Source organism: Etheostoma cragini, chromosome 14 (assembly GCF_013103735.1).
Source record: "Etheostoma cragini isolate CJK2018 chromosome 14, CSU_Ecrag_1.0, whole genome shotgun sequence".
NCBI lineage: Eukaryota > Metazoa > Chordata > Actinopteri > Perciformes > Percidae > Etheostoma > Etheostoma cragini.
Window position 1 is genome coordinate 2,080,835 of NC_048420.1, and position 18,722 is coordinate 2,099,556.

The 18,722-nt window shown below is 40.0% G+C and overlaps 1 long non-coding RNA gene across 1 annotated transcript in view; it reads right to left on the reverse strand.

The window, feature by feature from the left end:
• Nucleotides 1-1,412: 1,412 nt before the first annotated feature.
• LOC117957322 overlaps nucleotides 1,413-18,722 on the reverse strand; it is a 25,149-nt gene continuing 7,839 nt past the window's right edge. Inside the window, exons 2-3 of the long non-coding RNA XR_004659475.1 lie at nucleotides 9,252-9,261; nucleotides 1,413-1,499 (exon numbers count right to left, since the gene is read on the reverse strand). This is a non-coding gene — a long non-coding RNA (uncharacterized LOC117957322). The remainder of the gene's footprint in view (nucleotides 1,500-9,251; nucleotides 9,262-18,722) is intronic.

The window sequence follows — 18,722 nt, forward strand, 5'->3', positions numbered from 1 at the left end:
TAGGCCTATCTAGGTGGTTAATAAATCAAAAGCAAGGAAGCCTGTGTTGGAAATCTCACATCTCCTATGAAAAAATGATGAAATATGAGACAGACAGAGCAATTATTAGCTTTCTTAAACATCGTTTACACACCAAACAGGCTCTACATAATGCATGGGGCTGTTTTTAATAGTGCAGATCAAAGAGAATCAAAGCCCCCACTGGTGCCACTGTAGAACTGACTGCAATTAAATCATAAAGCGAGAACAGTCAAGTAGCGGTGCAGGGGCCCCCGGAGTGGCTCCCCAGTGAAACACACTCATAATAAGTGTGTGATTGGATCACGGGGGTCCAACTGGATGCCAACTGGAGAGTTGTAAATATTATGAAAACTCATTTGCAACAAAGAATACCATTAGATGGTTCAATCACGTCCGCATTGTTATGTTTATTGCGATTCGATCACAGTCCGGCGGCCATTTTGTGTCAGTCAGTCAGAGTAAATTGCTTGTACGGCAATGAGCTCACTCGCCTGCCAGCGAGCGCTGACGGCGCTGTGATTACTCTCTCTGCTCATTCGTTTCTAATTCCTCGCCGTTTTACTGCTACCGCTCCAACACCAATCACAGGAGAGGGCAAAGGTCTCGTGCGTGTGTGAGTGCACGCGTGTCAACTCGGGATGGATTCGAACCTTTGACCTATCATTCTGCAACAGAGGAGATGCGCTGATTACGGAACCAAACGCCATCACTAAGCTGTCTTTTTTGCACCGCTTGTGTGTGTGTGTGTGTGTGTGTATTCAGGGATTTAGGGAACAGTGGGTGAGATAGAGAGTTGTGCTTTCAGCTGTGAAGGTTTCTCCACGAGTGTGTGTGTGTGTGTTGGGCTTCAGATATCAGCAAGGATTGAGAGTTGATAGGGCTCGAGATTACAACAGAGATTTCTATTTTCTACAGCGCCCCCCCCCACACACACACACACACACACACACTCACACGTCTTCACTACACAGCCATGATTATTTTCCACTCTAACAACGTGAACCCAGAACGAAACACAGACATTGAGTGGCAGACAGGTTACACTCAAAAACGCCTCCGATGCTGGACACCAGCAAGACATCCTGGAGTTGCAGGATTCCTCAATTCCGATGCAAAGGTTGGCTTACTGTTTGACATCATTTTGAACTAAAGTAAAAAGAACAACAACAAAAAAGAATGTGCATGATGATGATCCACGCTGCGTGACTGTGAGTAACAAATCAGTTTTCAGGGAAATCATGCTGAACAAATGCGTAGGACTGGGAGAAACAAATGTGAAAATACATGACCACATGCTTTTTTTAATTTACTGGAGAGTGTTACTTATGCATAGTGTTGATAACTAAAGCTGGAATGTGTACTGTATGTTAGATGATAAATAGCCTACATTAAAGCATTAGTGCGTAACCTTTTGATATTAATGAACGTCTATTACGTTCAAGCCATTGCCAATTGAGTTGCTGCAAAGCTGATTGAGACTATCAGCTCCACACAACTCTCCCTGTATCTTTAGAGTCCATCATGTTTTTAATCCACCGTGTCCTTTTTGGCTACTAGCAACTATGTGGAGGAAGGGTGGTGCCCAATCACGGAAGACTTGAATCATGTGGACAGTGTTACTGTCATTACTTAGAAATCGTTATGTGGGCGACAGCAACTACACACCATACAGTAGGGATCATAGAAAGTAGATGTGAGCTCATTGTACAGATGAATATTTTCTGCACGTGTATCTTGAAGTTGTAGTTTATAAGAGGTCCCTATAACCTAAAAGATTTGCTAGGCGAGAACTACACACCAGACGCAACTGTAACATACAGTATACACAACTATACTGTAACAAATGTAATGTCAAATTTACTGTAACTTACTGGCAACATTCGGCTTAGTTACTGTGAATTATTTTTACAGTAAAGGTACCGTACTTCCATTTACAGTATTTTTTGTATTCACTGGAAAATACAAAACAATTAAACACAACAGAAGATAAAAGCAAAAATGCAGCAGTTTACTGTACTATTTCCAGTACTATAGTGGCTATCTTGGGATTTTTTTACAGTAATGCTTTGACTACTGTGATTTCAACTGTAATACTTAGACTACTGGGATTTTGTCATGTCAACAAGGTTGTAATGTAAACTTTACAGCATTCTACTGTAAAAATTATACACTGCAGTGTTACTGTGAAATCTAAAGAAAATAATTGTAAATTTCACAGACATTATTTACAGTGTAGATAACATGTATAGCTAACATTCGCTAAATCCTCTTGGGTGAGGGGTGAAGAGATTTCTTGAGAGTTTGGACACCGAGGCAGATTGATAACTTTAGCTAGCTAGCTAGCTAGCTTCGCTAACCAGCCTTAGACCTTTTTATGCTTCCTTAATAAGTGCAGAGAAACAATTTAGTTGGTCACAGTTGTGTCGGTTAGCGTTGCATTGCAGAATTTACACCCCGCTGTGTGTTTTCTTTTAGCTGTTGTTTTGCAAATTCACTCCTTAGAAAATATAATGAATAAAATGTCATGAATACGAGGGTTAACAAAGACATTTCACAATGCAAGTGAGTCAAGTTATTGGTTGCATTTGAAGCAGGAAGTTTTTAGAAGGTACGGGGTTTGAACCCTGGTCCCGGTCCTTTCTGTGTGGCATGTTCTCCCCATGTCTGCATGGGTTTTCTCCGAGTGCTCTGGTTTTCGCCACCACTTAAAATAGGTCCCCCTCTCTCTCTCCCAAGGTTATGTGTGGTGAGCGCCCGGTGTTGCAAGGCCGCCGTGCAACACCCAGGTGGGTGCTACACATTGGTGGTGTTAGAGAGTAGTCCCCCCCCCTACTTCCTGAAGGGCTTTGAGTGTCTATGATAAAGCGCTATATAAATGTAATGAACTAATATAAAGAATTTAACAAATCAGACGATACACGGGCAATTTAGTGATATCACTGAGGTTCGGGTCTTGACGAGTCTTTTTCACTCGAGACTAAGACAAGACCGAGACCTTTAATGAGCACCCTTGACTATTACAACAATTTGGCGCATACTAACATCACAAAACAATAAATCTCTGTAGGAATGAGCAAGATGTTGACATTTTTTATTAGGACTCGAGATGTAGCATCTGGTTTTCGATGCGGTCGTCTTCCCGTTAACCATGAACTTGTCCTTCCAGGTTAAAATTTGATTGTTTTTGTGCTTTTCCGATGTTTTTTTTTTGTTTTTTTGACTTTTTTGAGTTTTAAGCGGTTTAAAAAAAAAAAAAACTGAGCTGTTTTAATCAATTTTTTTTAAGTTAAAAAGGCAGAAATTATGAATTATTTTCCAGTAGTAGTTAAGATCAGAGGATAATGAGTGGATCTCAGATGGGTATATGTCAAAGTTTAGTCTGGATACTGTTTTGAAACCATAAAAAAAAAATAGAATTCAAATTTTACAAGATTAAACAAAACACCCACATATGTATACATACTGTATGGAATCATCCATGTTATTTTGGGGCAATTTGTTGAAAGAAATCCATATTTCTGATTTACAACACTTTGTAACGAGTCAAGTTGACCCGAGGACAACACAAGGGTTATAGGTAAGAAAATACAGTACATTCACAATTACACAAGACAGTTAACACATTCATCACAAAAATACACAGATAGACAGACAAAAGATTTCCATCATATCCCCCTCATTCCAACCATTGGACAATAAAAAGTTACGGTCATTAATATAGACAGTTGAGAAAAAATGAATAAAATAAGAAATACAAAAAATATAATAATTACAAGGAAAATACTTGCATCTCGTATGCAAAAAAATTAGGAAAAGACATCTTGAACGGGCTCTCCTCCCAATTTCTTTAGATATACTGTATGTGGTACAGAGAAGAAAAGATAGTCAGCGTCTTTAAGGATAAAGGATGATTGATGTAGAAATAAGTGTTGTTTCAGATAAGATGGGTAGTTCAAAAAAATGCATTTGTGAACAAACTGCAACCAGAGAAGCTGGCGGCGAGCTTTTATTGAAAGAAGATTCAATGAGTGATACATCTGACAATGATGCGTTCTAAATGGACACCTCAGAACAAATCTGCAGGGACGATTATAAATCACATTCAGAGGTTTAAGATTGGTTTTCGGCTGTGTTCGGATGAACAACATCCGCATAGATCTCCTGACATATTGTCACATCTGCGTTGCTTACGGGATTTGTATTAGCCAACTAGTTTCTAAGATATCCTTCTAAGGCAAACAATGAAAGATACTGAAAACATGCACAGTTCAGAGGTGGATCATGCTGCTTTGAGAGGCTTCTGTGGATGTTTTGTCCACTTTGCAACAGTCACTATTAAATTTATATATAAGCTGCCAACAGCTACATTTCAAATCTACATAAAGGTGAGATTTTGATACCAAGAAATGAACACTGTATGTAACAGTTATGTCAGTAGATCTTTCTGAGTGCACTTGTTGACAACTCTTTACAGAACTCCTGCTTAAACTGCTTAAATACAGCATGTGGACCAATTATCAATCTATATTCATCTAGTCTACTATATTGCCCTGCTATTGTATTCAGGTAAGCAAAGGGGAAAATACTTTTAGTAACTTAGAATTCATTCATTTCTATTTTATTTCCTGCAATTTGTGACAGGTTTAATCACACCTTTAAACTTGACTCACCATTCTGTTTTTGGAGATGCTGCGTTCAGGCTATCATCCTCTTTGTCCCGAGATAATGGCGTGCTCATCATAGTGTTAAGAACAAGATGCTTTTAGTGTCTACAGTAACAATGAGCAACAGCCAGACCTTAGCCCTGTGCAAAACAAACTAACTAAATGTTAATTTGGTGTGTTTTCATCATCTTTTCCAGTCTTATGAGGACACAGGAAAGAAGTACACAGCACACACACAAACACACCTAACTGCAGCCTGCAGCTCCGAAAGAAAGAGCAATCAGGAGTGATGCATTGGCAAATGTCAAACAAGGATTAATGGATTAATAACATTGTTAAGTATCCTCTGAGTACTGTCTCTTTGGAAGTTTCCTGTTTTTTTCCCAGCCCTCCCTCCATCCTTTCTCTTCTTCACTGCACTAATAGGGAGTGTGAAGGGAGCCGGGGACGTTAAGAACCAATCTCACAGACAAAAAACTCTCGGCAGAATTTAATCTCTCCGTCCTCTTTCTGTCTCTATCTGACAGCAGCGCTATTCTGTGTGTGTGTGTGTGTGTGTGTGTCTGTGTTCTCCAGCCTGGGTTATTGGGGCTTCCATTAAACCACACTCAGTGTAATCTGCAGAGAATAATGGGCGCCAGGGGCAAAAATACTCTGTAAATCTTTTCTAGGTCTGTGTAAGTATAATAACGCGTGTGGGTGATATTTTTGCATTTCCGTGCAGGTTTACAGAGATTCATGCATCTATGTAATGAAGCATTGAGGTTAAAAAAAAAAGAAAAAAAGAAAGAACATTTTCTCCAAATTAAGAATTCATTTTGACACAGAGTGGACCTCGAGCGAAAAACCTCCTTTGAACACACTTTGCCCCGGCCAATTAAAAAATCCGAGGGCTAATAGGCCTGCTGCAGCTTGTCAAAACACCATCTGAAAGTGCCTTACTGAGATACTTCCAATGAAATGCATGGGTGGCAATTCGGCCAATGCCAAAGTGGCAGTCGCTTGTTAAAGTCTCTCCAGCAACCAGCCATTGTTTTATTTTTAGTCTTGTATTCAATGCACATCTTCACTTGCACCTAGTGACACCTCTAGATGCCATTTTACTTCCTTACTGTGAAGAAGTTCTATCAACTCTGAGAAAAGAACTCTTAAAAAAAAGACCTTTCGCAACCTCACGTTTTACTTAAATCAGCTCCAGTATTGCTGACGCCGCATTCCGCAAGTGACTTTTTCCTCCGCTGAATTTTATCAGCAGCACCTTAACTTAAAAAGGTCAGCCTTGATTTCCACAGGGAGTGATAATTACACAGGATTCCAGCTTTGCCTGTGGCCTCTTCACCACAAACATCTGACTCTATAGAAGTTAGCTTCACTGTAAGCTTTTTAACTCCACGCTAATCAGCTCAACTTTAACTCTAACACGGAAGTTGTGTCTTGAGTTCCTTGGTCTCTCTTTCACTAGCTGCCTGTTTCTTCCATTGCTGTGTCCCTATTGTAACACCACAACTGTAAGAGAGATGACAATGATGATTGGAACTCTGTCTGCATGGTGATTGCCTGATGATTACAAGTACGCCATTTGCATTCAGCAGCTCACCGCTCAATGGAAAGACAACTCCGCACCTCAATCACTGCAGCCGTACGCCCGTGGTAAATACACGACAGGCCGCTAAGCAAAAAAACTTAAGTCATGTCTTTTGCATACCAAACATGTTGAGGAGATGGAGAACCGCGAGGAGAATGATACACTGTAGTTTGGGGAGCTCGCGCTGGTGTATAACTCAACTCTCTCCGCCCATCCGCAGGGAAATTAACTGTGGCGAAGCAGCATTACATGAATTACCAGGGTAATCCTGTACTGACACTGCCCTAATCTGCAGAGAGATATACGGGATCAAATCGCAGCCTGCATATTTCACTGTGTATATAACAATACTGGCAGGTGGTTCAAGGAAATAGCAAAGCAAAATACCCCAGTGTGTCAGGGAGGTGAAGAACCTACAGATAGGTGGGACAAGGCACAAGCTGTGTTCGAAACTTCTCCCTATCACAGAAATAGCGCACTATTTAGTGTGTACGCCATGTTGTATGTTGGTGTTTCATGCGGTTTTCTGGGAGTTTGCTCCAGATTTGAGGAGCATATAAACTGAACACGGTTTCCCCATTTAGTTCTTACTCTGGGGACAGAAAGCAGACCTGTCCCAGACCATATTCATCATCATAGTTTAGTAGCAGATCAGAAATGTATTTTGGCCCTCAACCGTTTAGTGATTTATAAACTAGCAAAAGTACTTTGAAATCAATTCTTTGAGGCACAGGTAGCCAGTTTAAGGACTTGAGGACTGGAGTGATGTGATCCAGTCTCTTGGTCTTAGTGAGGACTCGAGCAGTAGCGTTCTGAATCAGCTGCAGCTGTCTGATTTTTTTAGGGAGACCTGTAAAGACCCCGTTACAGTAGTCAAGTCTACTGAAGATGAAAGCATGGACCAGCTTTTCCAAATCCTGTTGACACATGAGTCCTTTAACCCTTGATATATTCTTAAGGTGATTTTAAGCAAACTTTGTAATTGTCTTAATGTGGCTGATAAAATTCAGTTCAGAGTCCATGACTACACCAAGAATTCTGGCTTTGTCGGTTGTTTGAGGACATTGCATCCCAAACCATCACTGACTTTCCACTGGACTTCAAGCAAGGTGGATTCTGTGCCTCTCCTCTCTTCCTCCAGACTCTGGGACCTCGTTTTCCAAAAGAATTGACTTTCATCAGAGAACATAACTTTGGACCACTCAACAGCAGTCCAATCCTTTTTGTCTTTAGCCCAGGTGAGACACTTCTGATGCTGTGGCTTGACACAAGGAATGCAACAGCTGAAACCTATGTCTTGCATATGTGGTGGTTCTTGAAACACTGACTCCAGCTGCAGCCCACTCTTTGTGAATCTCCCCCACATTTTTGAATGGGTTTTGTTTCAATCCTCTCTGGGGTGCAGTTGTCCCTATTGCTTCTTCCTGGCCTCTCTATTAATATGCTTGGACATAGAGATAGAGCCAGCCTCTTAAGCAATTACTTTTCTTGTCTTGCCCTCCTTGTGCAAGGTGTCAACGGTTGTCTTTTGGACAGCTGTCAAGTCAGCAGTCTTCCCCATGATTGTGTAGCCTACAGAATTAGACTGAGAGGCCATTTAAAGGCCTTTGCAGGTGTTTTGAGTTACTTGCTGATTAGAGTGTGGCACCAGGTGTCTTATATTGAACTTTGTCACAATGTTCTAATTTCCTGAGCTACTGAATTTGGGGTTTTCAGTAGTTGTCAGTTATAATCAAAAAGAAATGAAGACTTTAAATATATCCCTCTGAGTGTGATGAATAAATATAACGTACAAATTTCACTTTTTGAATGGAATTACTGACATAAATCAACTTTTTCATGATATTCTAATTATATGACCAGCACCTGTGCTGAGGCAATGATACTTTAAGTGAGTGTTAATTAGCAATTAATTCAAGAAATAAAACAAAGACACTACTCCGAACTGATTAATCTATTTTAAGAAATACGATAACAAAAGCCCTATACCAATCTAATTTTATATTACATATTAAATTTCTTTGAAATAAATATGTCTTAAGTGATTTTTTAAAGCCATACTGAGACTTCTGCTTGATAGTCGTTGGGAGAGAGTTCCATTCACACATTGCTCTGTACCTAACTGAACGATGAATTGACTTGGTTTTCAGTTTAGGTAAAATAAAACTCCCTCCTACTGCATGCCTCGTTGGATAATGATGTGTAGCAGTACTAGAGGAAAGTTTTGTGTTTTAGTTTGTTATAACGTTATGTAAAAAAAACATTAGCGAATGCATTAATCTATTTTTAACTTTAAGCCATGAGAGTTGTCCATGCATTTTATCAACATTTGATCTAAACCCACCCCAGAGAGCCACACGTGCAGCTTAATTCTGAATCACTTGTAATTTTTTTTCATATTAATTGCTGAAATGCTGGACCACACCACTGAACAGTATCCAGATGTGAAAAAAACGAAGCCTGAAAGACATGTTTAACTGTCTGTGGTGTGAAGATGTTTGCACACCTTTTGATAACTGACAAGGTGTTGCCCATTTTAGTTACCAGTTACTGAACGTGTTTGTCCCAACACAATCTATTATCAATCATCACACCCAAAAGTTTAGCCTCTTGTCTTTGCTCTTCAAAAGTTTGCTCTATACTGAGTTCAAGTTTTGGTTTGGAATGTAAAGAAAAATGAGTTCCAACCACTAAACTGGTAGTTTTAGATACATTGAGAATCCGTTTGTTACTCCTAATCCAGTCCTGCTCCAGTCCACCACTGACTGTAGCTCTATCTGTAGTTTAATATATGAATCACCAATATCAGTTCCTGATAAATATATAGTAGAATCATCAGCAAACATTGGGATGCTCACTTTATCTAAAACAGATGGTAAATCATTAATAAAGATTGTGTAATGGAGTGGCCCAAGACAACTTCCTTGAGGCACTCCATGTTCCACAAGCCTTTCCTTTGAAAAACTTCCATTAAAGTAAACCAATTGTCTCCTGTCAGTCAAATAAGTTTCCATCCATACTAATGTGGTTTGTGAAAAACCATAATATTCCAATTTTTTTAACAGTAAGTTGTGGTCAATTATATCAAATGCTGCAGTAAAATTAAGCATCACAACAACTAATATTTTTCTCTCGTCCATATCCTTACACCAGTCATCAACCATCTGAGTCAGGGCAGTGGCTGTTGAGTGTTTTTCTCTGTATGCATGCTGAAAAACTGTAATTAAATTTTTACTTAAAAAATAAAACTGAATCTGTTTATAAATAATTCTTTCCATTATTTTACCAATAATTGGTAATAAGCTTATTAATCTACTGTTTGATCCAGAAAAAAGGCATTTTCTTATTCTTTGGTATTGGCACAACTTTACATATTTCCCATGCTTGCAGACATATAGTTTCCATTAAGAACATTAATTATTTGAGCAATGGTAGGAGCAATGATTGAAACTATTGGCTTAATCAATTTCTATTCGAGATAGTCCATACCAGGTGGTTAGTTTTTACAATTTACCAGAAGTAATTCAACTTTTGAAACACTGACACTCTTAAATTTGAAGCTACATGTTTTACCTTACATTATGTTATTTATCCGTGTTGTGTAACTGCAAATTCCTCTTCTTCCTATTTAAGTTAGTTACAAAATTTCTAAGTTTACAATATATTTGCCAGTCCGATTTGAAAGTAGATACAGTTGCTGCTTGTTTAGCTTGATCTCTTTCTTTCATAAGATCTTTAAATTCTTCATCTAACCACTGTGTGTTGACATTTCGAACAGTAAACTTTTTAATCGGTGCATGATTTTCAACAATTGTAATTTGATCAAAAAAAAGTCTGATCAAAAAGCTGAAATACTTTCTCTGGACCCTTTTGTAGAAACACTTCTGATCAGTTAGCATTTCTGACATCATCTTCATATTGCACTTGATCAAATCTTCTAAATGACCTTTTCATGATTACTTTTGGACCTGATTTAGGAACTTACAATGGTCAGTGAAACCAACTGGCGCAGATAAGCAATTTGAGCAAAATTCTGGTCTATTCATAAACATTTGGTCAATACAGGAAGCTGATTGAGTACTATCCCTTTTTATACATATTCTAGTCGGTTTATTGATTACCTGTGATAATCCACATGCCGTCGCTGTGCTCATTAATTTAATTTTCCTAGGGCAGTGAGATCAATTCCAATCTATGTTGAAATCATCCAATAAGTAAGTCTCAAGATTCATAGTGCTAACATGACCTAGCATCTCACATATTTTGTCCAAACACTCTATTAGCATTTGGAGCATAACAGCATCCAATGAGTATCGGCTTAAGATGTTTCAGGCTAATTTTTGGCCAAATTACTTCAATACTAGAATAAATCAAGTCTTTCATCACTTTGACAGGTATATGATGTTGAATATAAATAGCAACTCCTCCTCTATATGAATTCCTATCATTCCTAAACATGTTGTATCAATCACTCATCAAAATTGCATCATCAAATGTAGAGTCTAAATGGTTTTCAGACACTGCCAATGTGTGCAAGTTGTTTGGTTGCAGTATTTCTGTTAAATCACTCAATTTATTCCTGAGACTTAACATGTTAATATGGTCAATTTTAAGACCTTTCTTTGGTAGTTTATGTAACAAACCAAAAATCAATATCTTTCTTTAGATTCATACTGTTACATTCTATAACGGAGTAACACAATTTACAAAATAAAACTAAATTATAATTATAAATCACATTTATACATTCATACACATAAATTCAAACAGAAAAAATGTATTGACACTCTAATCTTAGTCTTAATCCACGACGTTCCATTTTTCAGGATTACTCAGTTGTCGACAGGAATTCCACCTGATTTCACTCATTTAGGCCTAACATCTTAAATACTCACAATGACAGTGTTAACATGCTGATAATTAGCAGGTATGTTTGACATTTTCACCATCTCAATTTAGCATATTAGCATGCTAATAAGCACAGAACACAAAGAAGCTTGCAGGTGTTTGGTCTTCAACCAAATTATGGGACAAATTGAAAATGTAACTCAATGATAAGTCAGAGGGTCACAAAAGTAATTAGGATTCATCCTCTGGGCATCATGGAGCTTTACAATTTAACTTGAGAGGGACCTGAACGCTGCATCGAATTTGAACTCCTAATTTCCACAGGTCTCAAAATGGCTGCGGATCTGCTCCGGAACGACAGTCATCAGGTTTCCATTAAAGTCAGTGTGTGTATTTCCACTGACTGCTGAACGGCTGTGTCCTGACTCCATCCCATCTCCAGCGATCCCCAGCCCCCCAGAACAGATACGCACGGCTTCAATTTTTGCTGGACGCCGGAGAGCTCTGCAGCAATTCAGCACACTGCAGATAGTGCGGGACAGGAAGTCGAGAACAGAAACCAAATAAAACATCTGGTTAGTTTTCAAAATAAAATAGAGCGTGCTCATGGCGGACCAAATCTCCCTGCACTACACCTTGAAAACAGCACAGAGTTGTTCCCCCACTACTCCTTTGGATGGAAACATACTGTTGGTGGTTTTGTGGTTCTATTCTCGTGAATTCGCGAGATCTCGTGGGTCCTTGTGACTTTAGCTGTCAGTCATGGCCGCAGCCGTTCCGCAACAAATCCAGACCTGGTGGGTGTGGTCAAAGGGCGGAGCACGGAGCCGACATGCAGCGGAGTCAATCCGCAGCCGTTCTGCAGCTGGTGGAGATTGGTGGTAAGACAATCCGTACAATAGCTGTTGATTTCTCTCACAACCACAAATGTCAACCCAGAGGAAATGTCCACAGTCTTTAGGATTTATTCTCCGGGAATTGTCAATATCTTTATCAAATTGTGTGTCAACCCATCCAGTCGATTTTGAGATACTTCAGAAAACATGAAATCACCAAAGTCATCAGAATATACCCTTGGCAACCCTGAATAAGTTCACCAAATTTCATTGCAATAAATGAAGTCTATGCCCAGGACGTTCCACTTCCTGGATTGCTCTGTTGCCATCCAGAAATTCCGTTAGATGTCCCCTTCCTCTGTCTCTGTGTGAATCCAGACAGCTAGACTATCTGTCCAATGGGACGACTAAAAAACAGAATTGTCAACCTCATTGTGATGCCGAATGAAAAGGTAAGAGCTCACCAATTTTATTGAGACCATGAACGTCTGTAGAAAATTCCATGGCATTCCATCCAGTAGTTAAGGCATTTGGACCAAACTGGTGGACCATCTGGCCTAGCGAGGCTGAAAATCAATAACGCCTTAGCACCACAGAACCAGCTGGTATGGAAGCAGCCTCACCATCCCTTTCAGGCAGGTAGAGGGGTGATTAGCCGCATGTTGTTAGATGAGCTAATCCAATATAACCATCGCTTTGGGCCTATGACACAGATGGATGTGTTAACGATCGACCAATCACAACTGGCGGCAAGTCAATAACAAAAAACACTTCTCTCGGAATGAGGCATCCCTGAGCCTTCTGCCTTTTGACTGAATGACGTCTAGTACCACGCTAATAACAATGCTGGCCTACAGCGGTGGTGACACAAAGAGCGTCTTTGGATGGCAATTAAACACGTGCAAAAGTTTAGGCGGTGCTAAAGCAAGGATCTAAAGAGTGTGTTTCTATTTTGAAGTAAAGGCGCTGACACAATGGAATCGAGAAGAGAGACATTTGGGGAGATTAGCTCATTTTACCACTCTGGACTGATGCTGATTCAGACCCAGACCTGGCGAGGGAAGGATTACTGCAGCCTTTTAGAATATCTCTTGAGAAAGCTCTTCAAAGAAGGTATTATACAAAACATCCAGCAATATCTAAGTGCTCTTTGTAAAAGTCTTACCAGTGCCCTCCTCTTTGTAGCAGTCTGTGTCTCACCTCTGCGTCTCCCTCGCTCTCTGCCTGCTCACTGGGGAGGCTCCGTACAAGGATACGTGAAGGACACTCAACAATTAGCATTCCCGAACACAAAAGCAAAACAGAGGTGAGGAAGCCAAAGCGCTTGTGTGAAGCAGGTGCAGAGCGGCGCGGAGGGGCGCCGACGAGGCCTTATCGCTGGTGCAGATGTGTCTGTCTCCTCCATGGCTACGTGGTTAATGATGAATGATTCCCTCTCTGACTAAATGCTGGTTGTCACATCCCTGTCAATGAGGCCGTCTTGTAGGAGTAATGGCGTTGGCACGGCTCCAGCCAGCCGCACGGCGTGTAGCAGAGAGCCGCCGACAGAGATAGCAGAGCCGTGGAAAGGAAAACTGGCTTAAAATAACATTCCCAAACATGTCAATGACAACCACAGCAACCAGCCTCCCTCCATCCTGCAATTATTTCATTTTTTTTTAATCAGTGATGCACAAATTGCAAGTGATTTTCTCAACTTCAGCAGCTCATTTTAATAACTCTGAGGACATAGTAATTTACCTTTTAACAAAATTGCTTTCCTTTCTTCTGAGACTTGCCGATGCACATTAAGCCCTCACGGCTGTATGCAAGTGCTCATGATAATCTTTTAATAATTACCAAGAGCTAGAGGGAAATATGGGGCTTTTTACCCCTCTACATTTATCTGACAGCTAAAGTTAGTAGCTACTTTGCAGATTAAGATTTGACAAACAGAAATACATGTTCATATCATGAAATGTAATGCACTGTTATAGATGAAACTTCCCAACAGTGTAGAGTAGTAAATACTGCATGAACACAGGTTTCTGAATGTGTGTATGTGTCTATTTAACAACCTAAGCATGAAGCGCCTGGCGCAGGTTGGTAAAGGGCATGTACATATCCACTTTTGCTAGTTTGATGTGGAAAAAAGGGTTGCCGGGTGCATGGTTCAAAAGGGTTGTACTTAGTGTCTACATTAATCACAGGTGTGTTTTGGGCATCACATGCAATTAACCAATCAGAGTGTCATCTCCCATTCTCTTTAAAAGCCAGGCGCGTGTGCACCTTGGCACATTGCTGTGGACCTTTTTTCACGGCAGACATGTTGACATGTCAAAGTAGGAAAAGCACAGGTGAATTCAAAACCATTAATGATGGCTGCATCCCACTTAGGAAAGACCCTGGTATTATGCATGCTGACTCACTGAAACAGCTTACTGGGACACTTGATGGCATTGAGCCGTCGTTAAAGTGATCAACATTTTAACTTTTCCTGCTATCACAAAAAAGGTGTATTATGACGGCGGGTTTGCTGAGCAGTTAGTAGAGACTTTTTAGGAGAAGAAACTGAATTGCTCGTGCGTGAAGTCAAAAGGCGCGAGAAGATCACACAACAGGTGTTTTCTTATACGTTGTCCTGGCTATCACAGCTGATTAACACCCGTACAGTCCTGATGAAGTGTAATGACGAAGTTTTAGGTTCTTAATAGGTAATATTTCAGGAGTTTTGTTGTTGTTAAACTTTAACTCCCTTTGTGACGTATTAAGTTGTGATTATTGAATGTTTTGGGGGAAGAAATGTATTGCTTTGAAACCAAGGAGCTTTAAAATGCTTCTTACATGTTGCATTGGTGTTAATAATTTAATTTTATACACATACACAGTTATAGACCCTCTGCTGCATAATGCATATATGAACTTGTGGTACTTAAAGTCATATTAGCAAAATGTACATAAACTTAAAAAATTTGGATGCAGGATCTTTAATGGAATATTTGTTGTTGCTACTAAAATTTGTTGTTTACTGAAATACACAATCTGAATCTTTCTACTACAATCTCCTATTTTCCTGTTCTTATTCTACCTGGCTTTGTTGTTAGTCCTTTGCCATTACATTGCATAATTGGATGATTAAAAAAACACAAAGGAGACAAGAAGCAAAAAAAGAAGATGCAATAAAGCTACAAATGAGGCAGACACGATTTGTTGGGCCAGTTAGGTGGCAAGGCATCATTGCGGTTTTAATATTGCATGTAAAGTGTGTGATATAATGTGTTTTAAATGCCTTTTATTATTGGTTTCCTTTCAACTGTCTTATAGTGGCTTTTGCACTTTCCTTCATTTCCTTTTCTTTCTCATTTTCTTACTTTCAATGAACGCTGGGTTGGCTCGTCAACGTAATTGCACTGCTATCTTATCTTTTATATTTATATATATAAAAAATAACATTCTTTTCCCTGCATTCCTGTACATGGTAACATCGGCAAAATACATTCACAGTCTGAATGCAAAGTCTCATTTAATAAACTAGACTTTCAAAGCAAGCTCAAAATTCTGCATTATAACAAGCTCATGATTGTCTGCAGTTGCTCATCGGTCCAATTTGGCACGACGTCCCTACATCTTTCAATCTCTGAGAAATGCCCTTGAATAAGACCTACCCTGAGATATTAAACAATACACAGCAGAGAAGACCAAAAATAAATTGAGAGTGTTCAGTGAGGCCTCTGTGTGTCTCCGTGTAACAACAATAAGCGGCACGCTGTACACTTCAACACCAAAGTTAAACAAAACATTCATTAGGGATGTTATATTTCAACGCTATTCCCTCCGCCCATCCCCGGTTGGACGTTATTATGAAAGATAGTAATGAAAAAAAGGGGTTGGAGTGTCATTGAAAAGTAATGAGGATGCATTTGAAACATACACACTCTCACACGCAAAGAATGATCCTCGAAGGAAATATAACCATCTCCTCCGCTTGAAAAAAAAAAGAGAAATAAGAATGAATTTCAGGGTTCTAGGTGAAAGTCACCTTGAGAGGTGTGTGTTTGTGTGTGTGTGTGTGTGTTTTGGGGGACACACTTGACACAAAACGGATCAAGTGGGGCTCTGACTGGAGCCCCTAAGAACACTGTTTTGGTGCCAAAGAAAAAGAAGGGAAAAAAAAGTCAAACCCCTCCCTGCGAGATAAGAGCGTCTTTAACGAGATCAGTAAAAAAAAAATGACGAGCCATCTTAACCTCGAGGACAACGCAGGAAGTGAACACTGAGCTGATCAAGGTGATCTTATATGTCTTTACCCACACACCGCCCCACCCTCCTTCTCCCTTTGAGTGCTGAAAAATGTTTCCGCTATTAACAACAAAACAGTTTTTCTAAAAAGTGAAAAAGAATATATAGCGGTCAGTTTTTTTATCTCTGCGTGTCATTCTCGGAGCTACGACCGTGGTTCTGCTGTTTTGTTTTGTTTTGATGGGGATGGTGATGGTGTTGGTGATGGTGATGGATGGTAGCAGGTTTGCAAGTAGTAACAATTAGCGTGCTCCATGTAAAGTTAAGCACTGACCCCGTGTGTGTGTGTGTCTGCGGCCTGCTGTGCTATCATTAAGCCTAGCAGCTTGCGTTGCATTGTTCTCTATCTTTTGTCTCTGTCGCTCACCTCCCCTTTTTCCCCCCGCTCCGGGCCATGTCTCTGCGTCCTTGTTTTCATTCCTCACAGGCTAATGATCAGCATCCCGGCACACGGCGAGTCGATCCATCTCAGCGCGCACTATTTTGTGCCTCCCTCAGCACGAGCCGCCACTCTGGCATCCTTTTAAGACAAATGATGAGCGGCGTAAACAGAAATATAGAGTTCATTTTCCCTCAATTCTCTCAGAATTCCACATTTAACATCTGAACTTGATATGGAATATTTCATCACGCGGAGCGGATTAATTATTAATAACAAAGAATTGATTACGGCTGCCAGCTCCCTTGAGTTAATCTCATCGCTGATGTGATTTGAAACAAAAGCGGTTCCTGGGAGCTGACAAATTGACAGATCGACGGTCATCTACGAGATGAAGTTTTAAGTGAAAGGGAGTGACTAAATCTCACGGGGCATCTTCAAATCTTTCTATACAACAACTTCAAAAGGCGGCGGAACGCATGGATGCAACTGTCTGTTCTGAAAATCAGCATTCTGAGCAGATTCTTAATAACTGAGGTTTGTCGAGGCCGTTGCACAGCTAGATCCCCTGCAGCCCCTTTGGAGACGAGCATACAGCAAAAAAACTAAAACAAATAAAAGACAAAGCCCCCCATCTCCCAGGCACACGGCAAACACATGCATAGTGATTCAGCAGAACACACACACACACACACACACACACACACACACACTTTGACACAGAACCACACACACAATCTGCTTTCTTAAGCACACTTGCAAAAACACAGACAGGTGTGCACACATTAACACAGGACAACACACACACACACACACAAATAAGCAATAATGCCTGTTTTCCCTCTGTCTCTGTTACACATACACACATATACACACACATATACAAAGAAGCATTAATGACTTTTCTCCTTCTGTTACACACACGCATGCACACAAAAACACATCTGCTTTCTTACACACATTCGCAAAAAAACACACACTCACACTTGCACACATCAACACTGAGGTACACACACACACACACACACAGATAACCATTAATGCCTGTTCTCCCTCTTTTGCAAACAAACACACACAAACAGAAGGAGAAAAGCCATTAATGCTTATTTGTTTTGTCTGTTACACACACACACACACAAACACACACACACCTGGCTGTAGGTCCACCATGTCCATTACCCCAATGAGTCATGCTTATGTATTTATAACAGAAATTGTGATCTTTCACTCGGATTTTGGCTCGCTGGGCTGCAGCAACACAACAACACAAGCTTGAGAGGAGGATTGCACAGATCCTTCCCACTGACGCTCCAATATGTGTCCTGGATTTTTGGATTTCAACTTGGTGTAAAATGGTTTTCAAATTAGTTTAAAAAAAAAGGCTTCTGAAATCTTATAGGAGTGCAGTGACCTCTAATGCAGAGTGCTCTGCTGTCCACACATGATACTGAGAGACATGGGTTCTCCATGTGGAAGCTTAGTCAGATACAAATTGAAAGTAGTCCACAGAATGGGGCCCAGTTTGTTGTTGACAGTGTGGTTACTTTAAGTGCGAGTTATTAGAGGTTTGTTACAAATAGAGGTAGACAGGAAACAGGTGAGAAAGCTATGACGCGCATAAAGGGTCTAAAGCTCAGAGTCAAACATTAGAAGTTGAGATTATGTGGCATGGGCCTATGGGGACGCTCCTTTATCAAGAAATAATTGTATTGTCTCCGTCCATATCTTATTTCTGCTACTGTCATGACATAACATGCGTGTATTCGCAGATTTTTGTTAACTGTAACAAAAACACACAATTAAAACAATGATCATAAGTAATAGACTTCAAGGAGAATTCCAGTCGATTTCAACACATAGCTCTGTTGTTTGGAAGTCCGCACTAGTCAAGTGTCAAAATCATATAATTCAGTATTCCAAAATGTAATTTTTCCACAACAAATGATTTGGTGTTATGTCCTTGGTAGTGACTATGAAGCCACAGGCTGTAACCTGACAGCACAGTGAAGCTGTTAGCTTCTTCTTTCATAAGCAGATAAAAATCTCAAAAGGCGTCTGTCTTCTATTTTTTTTTTTTTTTTTTTTTTGCACTGGCAATAACATCTAATATC